The sequence below is a fragment of the Rousettus aegyptiacus genome, unplaced genomic scaffold, assembly GCF_014176215.1.
Source record: "Rousettus aegyptiacus isolate mRouAeg1 unplaced genomic scaffold, mRouAeg1.p scaffold_m13_p_16, whole genome shotgun sequence".
NCBI lineage: Eukaryota > Metazoa > Chordata > Mammalia > Chiroptera > Pteropodidae > Rousettus > Rousettus aegyptiacus.
Window position 1 is genome coordinate 15,157,102 of NW_023416291.1, and position 14,901 is coordinate 15,172,002.

At 39.2% G+C, this 14,901-nt stretch overlaps 1 long non-coding RNA gene across 2 annotated transcripts in view; it reads right to left on the reverse strand.

Moving 5' to 3' along the window:
* Window positions 1–14,901, reverse strand: part of LOC118612423 — a 192,156-nt gene that overhangs the window by 35,194 nt on the left and 142,061 nt on the right. For both annotated transcript variants that reach the window (XR_004954865.1, XR_004954864.1), the window contains exon 3: window positions 13,758–13,852. This is a non-coding gene — a long non-coding RNA (uncharacterized LOC118612423). The remainder of the gene's footprint in view (window positions 1–13,757; window positions 13,853–14,901) is intronic.

A 14,901-nucleotide genomic window follows, 5' to 3' on the forward strand; every position in this document is an offset into this window, starting at 1 on the left:
GGTCATTTTCCTTGTTTTCACTTGGCTTCATCTTTCTCTTTGTCAAATACACATTTCTACAGACAGAGACATTCTGTTGACTTCTACTGGAAAGATCTACAAGCAAAGGTGAAGCAGAAATACATGGAGCAAATGAAAATAGAACCCATGGGATAAACTGCCACTTTATGGAAGTAAATATGACAAACTTAGACCCACAGGAAACCATTTTATGGCATAGATTTTGTTCTTTTAAAGAAAGGACTAGGCATTTTATTTTTCAAAATGAAACCTTAGATTAGTGAAACTATTGCTAGATGCCTGGTGGAAATGACTTTGTCTATAGGGACTTCATGGTGCTCTCACCTAAAAAGAAAAATTAACCTTCAATAAATAAAAAAACTTTAAATTCCATGTTGGTAAAATTATTCTTACATTGTAGTTCTCATCAAGGACTAATATATATATAACACTTGAAGTTTTTCCATTAAACTTTTTCTGAGTTATGAGTGACAAAAAAAAAATAAGTTTGAACAAATTGAGGGGGAAAAAATGAAAAGACAGAGCTTTCATGTCCCTTAGCTAGAAAAAATGTTATTTACATCTCTGGCACTTCTCCACACACACACTACCCACCTCCAGGAAGCTATGGACAATGCCATTATTTATAAGTTTTTGGTAGAAAATCTTTTCAATCTAGCCTTTTTTTTTTTTTTTTTAAATCCAAGAAATATGTGTACCTACTAAGGGCAAAATTGTGTTCTAAGTGCACAAAACATGTGATTGTGATAGAGCATTTGGATTTTTCCTTTAATAAGAGCAAGCTTCCTGTAATGAGGAATACTGACCATTCAAATTTTGGAAATGTCAAATCTGAAATATCTGCAAGAAAAATGAGGAGGAGTGTTCATCAGACAGTTGGAAATTTGGTCAATAGAAAAGTGAAATTGGGCATATTGGGGTGGTGGTCTGGTCTTGTGTGTCATGTGTTAATATACAAAATATGTTTTCAATGAAAAATTAAATGATCACTGAGGAACTATTATCTTAATCTCATTTAAAATCTCTTCAAAGTGGTGAATATACTTTCCCTTGAAATATTTCAAATGAATATTTCAATTTTCTTCCCTGCCAGCCAACTAAGTGAAGAGGTCAAGGAACATATTAACTCTTTGAGGCCCTCCAAGACCACGAGGAGTGACGTAGGGCCAGGAACACGGGAGTGCTTGAGAAAGATCAGAATGGGGAGTGGGCAGTAGAGCTGTAGAATTGGTGAGAAAGAATTTTCTAAAGATTTCTTAAGTTTCACATCTGACAAGGGGTTAAATACCCAAAATATATAAAGAACTCGTATAACTCAGCAGCAGCAACAACAACAACAAATCCAATTAAAAAATGGGCAGAACACCTGAATAGAGACTTCTCCAAAGAGGAAATACAGATGGTTGCTAGAGATATGAAAAGATGCTCTTGGTCACTTATCATCAGAGAAATGCAAAACCACAATGAGATATCATCTCACACCCGTCAGACTGGCCATCATCAGTAAATCAAAGAACAAGTATTGGTGAGGACTTGGAAAAAAGAGAACCCTCATACTGCCGGTGGGATTGTAAATTGGTACAGCTACCGTGGAGAACAGTGTGGAGGATACTCAGAAAATTTAAAATGGATATACCTTTTGAGTCAGCAATTGCACTTCTGGAGTCAATCTATCTTACACTTGGTCTTCCTCTTTTCCTACCGCCTTCTATTTTTTCCAAAATTATTGTCTTTTCCAAAGAACCCTCCCTTCTCACAATGTGACCAAAATAGGAGAGCTTCAATTTTGCCATTTTCGCCTCCAGTGATGTTTCAAGCTTAATTTACTGTATTACCCATTTGTTCGTCTTTCTGGTGGTTCAGGAGAGTCGTAGAGCTCTCTCCTCCACCGCATTTCAAATGAATCACCTTTCTGTAATATCAGCCCTCTTCACTGTCCAACTTCCGCATCTGTACCTAAGAACTGGGAATACAAAGGTGCGGATGCCCTTAGCCTTGGTCTTTAATGATACATCTTTGCTCTTGATCTTTCCTAATTCTTCCACTGCCACCCTTCTGAGTCTCAGCCTTCTCTTGAGTACTATTTAGAGCGACCTACCACAGTATTATTTTGAATGAGAAGGAAGGAAAGAAGAAGGAGATGCGTGTGACAACACCTGATTTCCTGGGTGTGAGTTCACACCCTGCCCCTCTTGGATGCCGCAAGACACCTGGGCACCGACTACCTCCCAAGCTCACACACATCCACACTCCCTGTTCTGTCTGGAGGCAGGTGAATTCTCTCCGTGCCATCCTCTTTACCTCGCTCTCACCCTGAGACAGTTAAGACTCATTTTTCTCACTTTAAAGGTAGTGACAACCGAAGCACACGGGGTGAAGTGATTTGTTCTAGTGTTCCACTAATCAGTGATGGTGTCGGTAACAAACTTTAGATCTCCAGATTCCTGGGTCTGTAGCTATTTCGGGGATCATGCCAATCGGATCTCTTACCTTGGTCTGATTTAATGAACTGCCTAATTACTAACCATTTGGAAAAGAGTTTTTAAAAAGTTAAGAGCATATCATTAGGGTGGGGGAGGAGGAGAAATTGGCCATCTCTTAAAACGTTTATTTGTTAAGAATTTAATGTCAAAAACAAGGAAAATAAAATGCATATTTTCCCCATAAAATGAGATTGGACCAAAAGAATCACGGTAGAAGACAACATTCTTCAGGGTGAAGACTGATGTCAGTGACCAGCAAGGTTAGCCAAGGTGCTCTCTTCTGCTTCAGCTAGTGCTGCCGCCGCCGCCAGTACCACTTTCTCTGACTGGGCCTCTGATCTGACCAAGGACATGGCTAAGCTGTGAAAATTCGATTGAATCCTCGTGAAGCTGAAGCACTGGTGTGGAAGCTGACCCAACACAAGCAATTGCTCAATGATGCCAGTCTTTAAAATGATTTCTGCATGCCTGCACACACATGCGAGAAAGTTTGATCAGAAATTATAAGAATAACATATCCGAATGAAATTTCAGGCTAAGGGTAAATAATAAACTAATTCTAAAATACAGAGATGTTTTAGGGTGATGGGGCCATGAGATGATTTTATTTTTAAAAGTTCTTTATAATTTCCAAACATTATATAATAATGTATCAGATTGCTTTTGCTGCACAGCAAACTCCCCTAAAACTTACTGGCACCAACAAAAATATTTCGTTCACAGTTCTGTGGATAGCATGTTGGGTTGCTTCAATCAATTGGACCAGGGCTCCCTCTTGTGTCTACAGTCAGAGGTCAGATCCGCAGAGGCATGCTGACCTTGACTCGGTGGTAGCTGTGAAGGCCACTAGACTTTTGGGTCCAGAGCCCTGCTCTGCTCCTTCCTTCTGCTTTCCCTCTGGTGTTAATGTGGGGAGAGGGAGGAGGGAGGCCCATCTCCTGACATGCCAATGCATGACAAACATCCCTCTTCTTCGTTGGCTCAACTATTTTCCTTTATACGAGCAATCACACATTAGTAGTGCAAAACTTGCTATTACTTTTCTGTGGACAGCTCCACTAATTGAGCTGTGATCTATGAAGGAGAAGTGGGGGAGAAGAGGTCCCAAAACCCTGCAGGCATTGGATTCAACTCCAAGTTATTTTCTTGAGAAATCTGAATGCATCTTCAAAAGTTGAGCTTCACCTGGCCACCATATCACATTCCAGCCTGCAGTAACCCCCGGTCAGCTTACAGCCACCCCTCCCCATCTCATCTATACTCTGCATCCTTTCCCAGCCCTTTCTTGGAAATCATGAAACTCTCAAGAGTCTCATGACTCAGCCTCCTCCATCTAGCTTTATTATCCCACCATCTTTCCTCAGGACTCCTGCCTGTTCAAGACCAGAGCAAGGCTGCAAGCCCTGCTACTCTGGACACATCAAGTGGGGAAGAATGTCCATGTCTTGCTGACCCTGTGAACTTTATGAGGAAATCTTTTTTTATCTCCTACTCCTTTTGGTTTCAGAGAAGAAACTAATAAGTGCCTGTTTCTCTTTCCTTTAGGGAAATAAGGGCCATTTGGTTAGGATCTTTAAAAGCCATCTCCTGCCCCTTTTCCAGTCTTCTTTGTACAAAGAGAGGATGAGTGGACAGTGAAACTAGAGCTATTTATCTCTTATTTTGCCCAAATAACACTTTTCAGTAAGCCCCGTGGTGAGGTGACAGGCACCCCAGAGTGAAGTTCTCTCCGAATTTAGAATGCGGAATACATAGTGGCCTTTGCTCTCAGCTGTGAGTTCTAGGAGCCAATTCTGAGATTTAAAATAAATTGCACAAGGCATTTTACAGCGTCATGCTATAGAGGTAAACCTTTAATATAGGTCAACATTAAAAAAGAGTCCCCACTGTAACTTCACTATCCCTGTGAATGGAAATCTTTTACTTGGACCTCCATTTCTCTTTATCCTTTTTGTAGATAACTCTTCTTTTTTTTTTTTTTTTTTAAATCAAAACAAATATTGTAAGAGTTTAAGAGTATCTTTATAAGCATCGATTAGTTTAAATATCACAGTTCATTCTCTTTCCTTCAGCACCAAGAAAATTGATGTGATGGCCTGTCTTAAGTTGGTTTTGTCTATTGGTCTTTTACCTGAAAAGACACCTTTGGCAAAGTAATGACAAAGGCTCATCAATATGCTACTTCTTATCTGCTTGACACTGAAATCAATGGACTGCAGAAGAAGTCCCTCTATCAGCATTGCCAGAAGTGATCACTGTGCTGGACAGCACATGCTACCTGACTTCTCTGTGCACTCATTCATTCCTGAAAGCTTTCTTTCGGCTGTTATAACAATGACCCTACTTGGAGGTCATAGATAAAGATGCTGCATGATCAAAGGGTGCTCAGTAAGTCTGGAAAGGGGAGACTTTCTCAGAGCATGAGATGATATAATGGGGTGCATGTCTTCCCTGGAGAGAAATCATAATTCTCCATCTCTGGGATATGCGACCTGCAGGATCTGCATTTGTGGGTCTGGAAGTCCTAGTCTGTCATAAGTGACAGCTGGGATTAGAGGGTTATGCTCAACATCAAGGAAAGGACTTACCAAGCAAAAGGCATTGGATTGGCATAATCTGTTTTATGAAAAAAAGTTTAATGTATTCATCAAAAATTTTTAAATAATAAAATAATAAAATTAATTATACAAATATTTATATTTGTATAATTAATCAATAATAATTGTTCAATAGAAGAAAACAATTTTCTCAATATCTTTTAACATATTTAGATAGTTTTCACTCATCAGTAATAATAAGAATTATCACATAGAACACTGATTTCACTAGCAATGGTAAACTCCATAGAATTGTGTTTTCCTGACTTGGAAGCTGCTGGGTTTATGCTCACTGTAAAAATAACACATCTTGGGAACCTACAGCCTTCACCTGTGAACTCCAACCCAAGGTAGAAGAAAAACTGGACTGTTAATCTCAGAAAGTGACATTCAAATTATTCTGACTAGTGACTATCTAAATCACCAGAACAGTTCAATGTTCTCTGCTTGAAAATACAAAAACATCATGCCCTAAAAGGCATGAGATTCTTTCCCCAAAATTCTAAATTTTCTCTACTCTAAGTGCACTTTCTCCCCGCCCCCCATTTTGGTCAGTAGTTATACACTCTTTCCCCCAAAAAACAATTGCTTATTCTAAAGTAGCAATACCGACTATTCTGAGATTTTGTTCCCCTCCTCTCCTTGTTCCCATCAATGGTGACATCCCATAAACAGTGACAGTATAGTTAAAATCCTGGGAAGCTGTAATAAATTCAATGATGACCGTCAAGGATTTCTCCAAGGAGGTGAGTAACATGTACTTCAATGGCATCTCACTCGTGAGGTGGCCATTGAAAAAAGAAAGTGTGGGTGCTATAAGATGAACCCCACAGGGACACTGATAATAGTCAGGGCTCACTGTACACTCTTAGAGGCAAATATCCTGTAAGACCCCGAAAAGCATAGTCGAATTATGACTAAAAGATCCCAGAGGTGGAGGGAAAGAGAAACTGCACATTATCAGGTCGAAGGAGAGAGGCGGGACGGATGAGTCCAGTGTTAAGGAGTCAAAGGGATTAGAATGAAGGCAGGAAATGGAGAAGAAGAATGCACTATGAGATTATGAATGAGGGATTCACCTCGGTGCAACAAGCAAAAGAGAGGAAAAATCATAAGGAATTGCTTCCTATAATAAGTAGGCATTAATTTCCTCTTCCAGCTAGTAGGACATTAACCAAGAACTCAATGACCTGAAAACCTTGACGATACCTCCAAAATTGTATAAATTACTCCCAGAAAATAAAATATGTGGGGGATTCTGGGAAACTGGTTGTTCTCCTGATATAGAACTGGATCTGCTCTATGTCAGGATCCTTAAATTCCAATGTTCCACTCTCTAGCCATAATCTCCCATCCTTCATTGTTCTCATGGTCTCTTTCCTGCTAAACTTGTCTCTCTTCTTATGGCTGCATGGGGATCTTTAAGCTCTCAATACCGCCACATTCTCCCAAGTGATGAGACCCTTCCAGGCTGGGCTTTCCCACCCAGACCAGACTTCTTCATTGATCATCAATCTTCTGTTCATAAAGGAAGAGTACAAGAGTACAGATGATCCTGGGGCTATATCATCAAAGATTGTGTGTGTGCATGCATGCACGTGTGAGCAAGTGACCAAGAGAGAGAGAATTGGTAGAATGCTAATGGCTAGGTTAACTGGGCCACTTTTGATTTTCAATTTACTTCAGAATGTAATAGCTACTTATTACCTGAAATTTTGGTTATATCATTCATTTGCTTGTAGTTCTCCAATCGTTCCCCATCAGTTACAGAACTGAGTTCAAGCTTCGTTACAGGCTTCCAGAGCTGGTGAAAATTTGATATTGTCTACCCCTCTGAATCATTTCCCAGCACTTCCTTCCTCTTACATCTTGCAATCTGAAGTCTTTCTGGTTTGAGATATGCTTCTACCTATCTATCTTCTCTTCCTTACGTAGCCAAACCCTTAAGGAGGTTCCGCTCACCCCTGTCTTTTGGTGAACTCACAAGTCTTCAGAACTCACCGAAGACCTGACATCACTTTTGTACACTTCCTGTAGGTAGAATTTACAAGTCCTGTCTTTAAGATACTTCTTTACGTATACACACTTCTACAATTGTACATTTTTTGTTTGTTTGTTTGTTTTCCCATGTACCTTCCAAATGGTGCAGTTTCTCAAGCTCAGCACGACTGGTATTTTGGGTCAGCTAATTCTTTGTTGTGGATGGTTATCCTACATGTCATAGGAGCTTGGCCTCTACACACCAGATTGTAGTAGTATCTCTTCAAATTGTGACAACCAAAAATATCTCCAGACATTGCCAAATGTCCTCTGGAGGAGAAAATCACCCCCAGTTATAGTGGTAAGCCCCTCTGGGGTTTTACCTTGTCTTTTTTATCTTATTAAACTCAGAAACTGGTAGGGCTTATAACATACACTCAGCCAATGTTTAATGAATTGATCTGAACCACAGAATATATTACGCTGCTCCAGAAAATGCCACAGACAGCCCAGGTAGTGTCAATAGTATTCTTCCAGTTATTTCTAAATAAAGATATTTTCTAGTTTAAAATGATGTTTCACTACTAAGAAGGACAAAGGAATTCTGGATTTTCTTTCTAAAACCAAAGGGCATATTTGAAAAATTTCTCTGAGCGCTGTGGCCCTAGGCTGTTTTTGGCTGGGTAGCTCTTGAAGCCTCAAGGGCTTGCTTCTAGACCGTCGGCTTCTTCACCCTGGTGAAGTCCTCTGTGCCTGTCCCTACTCCCTCAGCGGTTTCATTCAGCAGCTCTCGGGCACACACAGCGTTGGGGCAGAGCCTTTCAGCAGGTGCTTGCAGCTGCTCAGAAGCAAACCCTAAGCAAAGGCGAGTGGCCCCAGGGGCTGACCGCCAAGTCCACTGTCTGTCTGTTTCCTGTGCCAGAGCATTTGGCTCCTGTTTACTGGGATTTATCTGCATTATCTTTTTGACCAAATGAATTTGAATTACATCTTTATCTTTTACTACTGAGGCAGCCTAAATCTCCTTTCTATCTTAATATGACTTCCTCGTACAGCCCATTTTCTTCCCTAAGAGAAGGTTATAAATAATACGAGATGGGAAATGGACCACTTCTAGGAAAGCCAAGTGAGCCCAGCCTGGTGCATGTGGGAAGGGTTCCTTTCGACTTCCCAGATCATAGGGAGGACTCGAACAAAGAGGATATTTCATACTTAAAATAAAATTTATTTTAGGGCTTTTCTCACACCTGCCAAATAGCAGGCTTTGCCTTCTTCTGTTTATATAGTAAATTATGGAAAATCAAAGAGACACTTGGAGAACTCACATGGTAAAACTAAATGGATTGTTTTTTTCTCCTTCAAACAGCTGTACAAATTAGAAAAGAGAAATCGTTTGCTAGCACCTGACAGGCCACTGCGACAGAGCAGTGCTACTTCCACCCGACCGTGTTCGCTGTTGCTTTCTCTGCCTTGGGGTTCGTGAAAATGAAAAGCATTAATTTAGGGTGCTTATGTTTAAAACTAGTATCTCCCTGGTTCTGCCTCTGACTTTGGAGCTGGCAAAAGCAAAAGACTCACTTTCCCAACTCTTTCTGAAGCTTGCTTGGGTGTGCTGCCTGTTAGTCCTACTAGGACATACACAGAATTTTGTTGGGGGATTCTGGGAAACTGGTTGTTCTCCTGATATAAAAAATGAATGTTTCTTTGCTGTTCCTTCCCCTTCCTCCTGCTGTGAATATGGACATGTTCCTGGAGCTGTGAAGCATCTCAGAAATCAGTGGGCAGCTCCACCGTTCTGCCGTGTGAGAAAAAGAAATCTATTTCTCTAAATATAGTAGACGGCTGTTTTGTTGTTTGCTGCCAGTATTTAGAATGAAAATAGCTGTGTTTATACTTTTATCAAGTTGCTATGAAAATAAATTCATTTGTTATAACCATTCTCTTTTCTCTGTGCTCTCAGTAGGATATAGTGCGGTTAGTCCAAAATCTACCTGGCATTAAGTATTAATCTAAGCCAACAATGATGTTATTGCTCAAGTTGCTTCCAGAAGCGGGTTAAAAATCTAGGTCAGAGTTCTTGGATGTCTGGCTTTCATATGGCTAACATTTATTGAGTGCTTATAATGTACTAAGCACTCTTTAAGAGCTACTTTAAATAAATTAACTCAATGTTCATAAGAAGCTCATGAAGTAGAAACCAAGATCATACTTATTTAAAGATGAGGCAATGAAGATACAGAATGACTAACTTGTCCAAGGTTACCCAGGTAATAAGTAGCAGATGACTATCATCCACATGGCTCAGACTTTCTGAACCTATAGAGTACATACATGAAGAATATGTGCCTTGAAGAAATAAAAGCATTGCCATTCTAGGTATGTTGGGAAACAGATGAATTTGTATTTGCATCTTTGAGAGAATATCAGAGTTACGATCCTGTTAAGTCAAAACCAGCTATAAAGGGAAGGGTGATTCTCCCCACGTCATTCAGAAAAAAAGTTCATTAACAAAGATATTAAATACTAATATGAATAAAAATTACAACAACCACTAAGTTGTATTGCGGGTTTATCATGTGTCGGGCACTTTGCTAAGTATTTTTATGAATCTTTTCACATAATCCTCAGAATAATACAAAGGAAGAGAGGCTGCTATTCTGTTGGCAGAAGCCGATTCCTTCCCCAACCCCAGTAAGCAATCATGATTGGTCTCTGTCAGTAATGGCTTTTGCCTGCCATCGATTCAAGTAGGTGTATTCTACCTTGAGAAACTGTAAACCAGGAGAAATGGGAGGTAGGCTGGGGATTTCCGGGGAAGATTTCCCTCACTAGTCAAAATAAGCGCCAGGAGGAAAGGGTCACGGCACCACAGTAACTGCCGCAGTCAATCATCTTGGGACCATTAGTTGAGAAGCCTACGTACCAAACCAATTTGCTAAGCATGACAGAGACAAAAGATAGAAACTGGGTCCCCAGTGACGGTATTAACTGCTGAGTTAGACTTACAACTGCCCTCCCCCCGGATTTCTCGAGCTATGAAATAACAGATCCTTCGGTTTTTTAAAGTATGCTTAATAGGTTCTATTATTATTCCCATTTTAGAGCTGAGGAAACTGAGGCATGCCGTGTGGAAACCAGGATTCAAACTTAGGTAGTCTGTTTGCTGAGCATGAGGTATTTGCTTTAAAAACAAAACAAAACAAACATCGTCACCAGCAGTACCCCCCCCCAAACCTCCCAGCTCCCTCTTGATAACCACGAAGCCCACTTTTTTTTTTTTTTAATACCCCAGAAAGGAATTTTCAGAAGTGTTTTGAGCAATCGTCTTGCTATCTACCAAGTTATATTAAAATTGGCAGATCACAATATGGCTTCAGAAAAAACTCTGTTTTCTCCAAATTAGAATGAGACCCTCAAGTACTGACACCATGCTTATTAGGTAAGACAACGACGTTCCTGAGAAGTGACAAGGAGGAAGGTCCAAAGAAAAATTGGGCAGCTTAGCTACACTAATTTCCACTACATCCTCCTCTCAAGATCCTCAGATCCTTCTAAACAAAGCTCATTGCCTTTCCCCAACTTTGCATCTCGGTCCCTTGCTCAATTGGTTTTTTCTGGTACCAGACTCTGCCCACAGCTTACCAGTCTAGTCCTATCGCTTTGTGGGGCTCAGTTTTAAACTCCCCTCGCCTCCCGAATCCTCCTATCCAAAGGCGTTTCCCTTTCTATCGCATTCCCACAGCATTTTATCTGCATCACATAAACATTTATCTTGCTACTCTGCTTGATATTATATTTATTTATACATATAAGTATATGCCTGGCATCCTTGCTCGGACTCTAAATGGAATGAAGGCAAAATCTGCATTTCATTCATTATTATAAGCCCCAGTGTCCACCAAGGGCCATCTATTAGGCACCTCGGAGGGGGATTTGCACTTTTTAAAAAATCAACTTCATGAATCCTATAGCATTAACATATCTTTATGAATACCCAGCATGTTTCTTCTCAATTGAAGGCATTCATTCTTTTGTAATAAGATTTTTTAATTGTTGTTTTATTTTAGAGATACCTAAAAAAGTTAATTTTAAAAAAGATTACCCCAAGTAAAATTAGAAATTTCAAAGGATGTTTCCGGGATTTGTACTATCTTTTCTTCCTCTTTCCTGCCCCCTTGTTTCTTCATTCAGTGATACAGAGAAAGGATACAGGTACTGAGTAGTGAATAGGAAAAAAAAAAGAAGTCCTTAAAGGGCTATCCTAGGGCAGGTGGTAGAAATCAACCTATTCATGACAGCAACTCCCCAACAGCACGAAGAGGCTGGGAGAAGTACTCAACCGTCAAGGAAAATAATTTAAGAATCTTGGGCCCCGATTTCAAACCTGGGCAGATAGAGCTTTACAGCCTAATAAAGTAGACTGTCTAAGAGGAAGACCCTGACTGTTGCTGTTAATACGAGTCACACAGCAAAGGAAGAAGAGCATAGCAACTGATGATGACCAGCGCCAATCTGACCAAATAAAAAAAAAAGCAACTTTTCTGAAAACAGTGACCATCAGTCTGGTCACTTTCTGAGACATACTAAATTTGCTTATGTTTTCACAGACCACAGCATTTCTCTATTTGTGACCTGATGCTTTCTTATTCTTCTGTACTGTGGTTCATTCCCGTTTGCATCGTTGGAGAACTAGCTTAATTAGAAAACTAGAAAGCAATAGGGAGGAAACTAACACTCATAAACCTAACTACCCTCTGTGTGTCAGGGGTGCGCTATGCACTCCTTGTGTAGCCCCCAGCACAATCCCGTGACGTGTCATAGGCTCCGTTTTACAGATGAGATCGTTGGCCCTGTGAGTTCATGTGCTTCCACCATGAATCGTGGCCTCTGGGTAGAAGAGCCGAAGACCTGGTTACAAATGGATGTGTGATGAGTATTCATTTGCTGAGCAGAGTGATGCTATATTTAAATGACCGAGAACTTTACAAAACTTCATTTGCTATTTGAAAAAAAAAAAGGACAAAGAAAGTACTTCTTTCCAAATATTTACTCCTTATGTCAAAATCAATAAGTAGCCAATGTTAAAAAAAAAAAATTAACCAAAGTCAACAAATAAATGTAATTGGGATGGATATCGATGGCCTTAGGATTTTTAGCCGACTCAAAGATGCAAATGGAGAGCCTTTAGGCAATATTCACCCTTATTAATAATGATACCGAAAGGATGATACTGATCAGTTATAAGGGTGACCACCTAGAACAGAAGACATTTGAAGGACACCTTCAAGACCTACCTCCAAACTGGACAAGCTTGGGAAACCCAAAATAAACCCATCACTTAAGAATACCAGTGAGAAAGGTTATCATTTCTGTAAGGGGGTGAGGTGGGGATATTATAATTTTTTTTATTTACTAGAGATCTCTGAGGTGGGAAATAGGAAATACGGATAAAAGTAAACAGTATATGTGATCCACCTAAAATCCTTCAACAATATTGAGAGCAAATGAATCATGATGGAATTGGAGGAGGGCTGTTGGGGATTAGGGAGGCTAAAACTGAGTTTGTTCAGTTAAATCACCAAGTGAATGGATGAGGAAACCAGAAACTCAGAATTTTAAAGTATGAAGGGACCTTAAAAATTATTAATTCAACCCTAATTTTATAAACTTGGAAACTACAGTACAGGGATGGCTTTAGAACATTATATTCTTGACAGTGAGGCCAGCCTTCTTCTACTACTTTATGATGTTTTATAATATATGTTATAATAAATAATAAATATATATAATCTAACATAATTAATATAATATGCTGTATGACTACTCTCTAACAGTGGTTATAGATTAGAACAAAAGTTACCTCAAGCTTCTCTAGGGCCAGATCGAAGCAAATCTGGTATTACATGCAATATATACTACAAATACCATCACAAAATGTGCATAAAATATGCCAGAAGATAGAATCCTAATCTTTAAATTAAATATTGGTCCCTCTGTAATAGAAATATAATGTACAATTTTATTTACTCTTGTTTACAAAAAAAAATAAAATAAACCTAGAGAATTTTTCAGATCATGTATAAAGTAAACACAAGCCGTTATTATCATAATTCTCAGTTCCTCACTAGATGAGGATGCCTTCAAATCGAGAGAGTTAAGGACAAATAAAAGGGAGTATTACTTTACTCAGAAAATAATAAATGTATGGAGCTCATTACCACAAAAGAGGTACAGGCAAGGAATATAAATGGATTCATGAAGGTTTTGACCAAATTTATGAATGTCAGAGCTATAAATGGCTACTGAGAGTACACCTAACCTTTAAGGTTAATGTCAGGGAGGAAAACTATGTCCTTTCCTGGCAAATCCCTCGAGGCCTCTGATGTCAACACAATATTGGGTTGGATGGAACACGAAGCTTGCCTGGGAGAGTACTTCTCAAGTTCCTTTTAGCTAATGGATACCTGGGCACAATAAACATTCGTCTCTTCAATAGCAGTACCGATGAAAAATGTTTCATTTTAAACAGGAAGCTTAATGAAATGCTGCTGTCGGATTTACTATTTAGGTAATCAAAATTAAAGAAGAGGAAAGATTTCATTTTGGGGAATCAGAAGGAAGCGAAGGTTCTAATCCAGGCTGCATCACTGAGCAGGCCCTGGTACAAGTTACCTACCTCTTGGTGCCCAGCTTTCTCACACGTAGAATGGGGAGAATCGCATTTGTGCTACAGATATTCTGCTACAGACTTCCATAAGAAAACTGTGTACACTGAAAAACAAACAAAAATTATATTATTACTGAAGCTCTAGCCAGTTGTAAGCAAATCTCAGTTATTTGGGGAGATGGTTTGGGAGCTACTTGAAGACAGAGTAAGCCTTGCTTTATTTTTTCTGGAGAGAATTGTTAAGATTATTCAAAGGGTACTCAAGACACAAGTCAAATGTCAATTCCCTAAGGCAGTTTTCTTTCTCCCCTATTTCCAGGAAACTATAGTTGCGTTTCAATTAGCATTCATGTTATTGTTTATCTGCTTACTCTTGACTTCATTTAACAATGAGCTCCTATAAGAGACAGGCCCTGTCTTATTCATCTCTGCATGTTTATCATAGTTCTTGATATATAGTTGGCAATCAACAGATGTTGAATAAATTACTTAATGTGTGACTGATCTTGCATCTCCACTTTATAGCAGAGGGAAAAAGAATTCATCCAACTATAAAATGCAATAAACTGATATTGGTTAATGTACAAAATAAAGACCAATCTTTTTCCTAATTTCCAGACTCCAGTCCCGAACTCCTTTAATCTAGAAATTACAGCATATTGGTTCTATTTGTAAGACTAATAAAAAGACGTTAATTATATAGCAGTGAAATCTTTACTAAGTGTGTATACTCGAAATCCTAAAATCGCATTCCTAAAAATACAGTTTGTTCTTTTAAAACAAGATGAATATAATATAGTTTTTGGTCATGACATCAAATTTTAGGTAAGTACAAGACTGCAGACTCTGATCGCCACCATAATTTTCTTCAAAGAGAAATCCTCCACTCATTCCCTGCAGAAAGACTCAATATTGTCAAGATGTCAGTTCTTCCCAACTTGATCTATAGATTCAATACAAACATAATCAAAATCCCAGCAAGTTATTTATTTTATGGATATCAACGAACTAATTCTAAAGTTTACATGTAGAGGTAAGGGACCCAGAATGGCCAACACAGTATTGAAGAAGATGAGGGACTAACACTACTCAACTTCAAGGCTTGCTATCGAGCCATAGTAACCAAGACAGCATGGCACTAGTGGAAGAACGA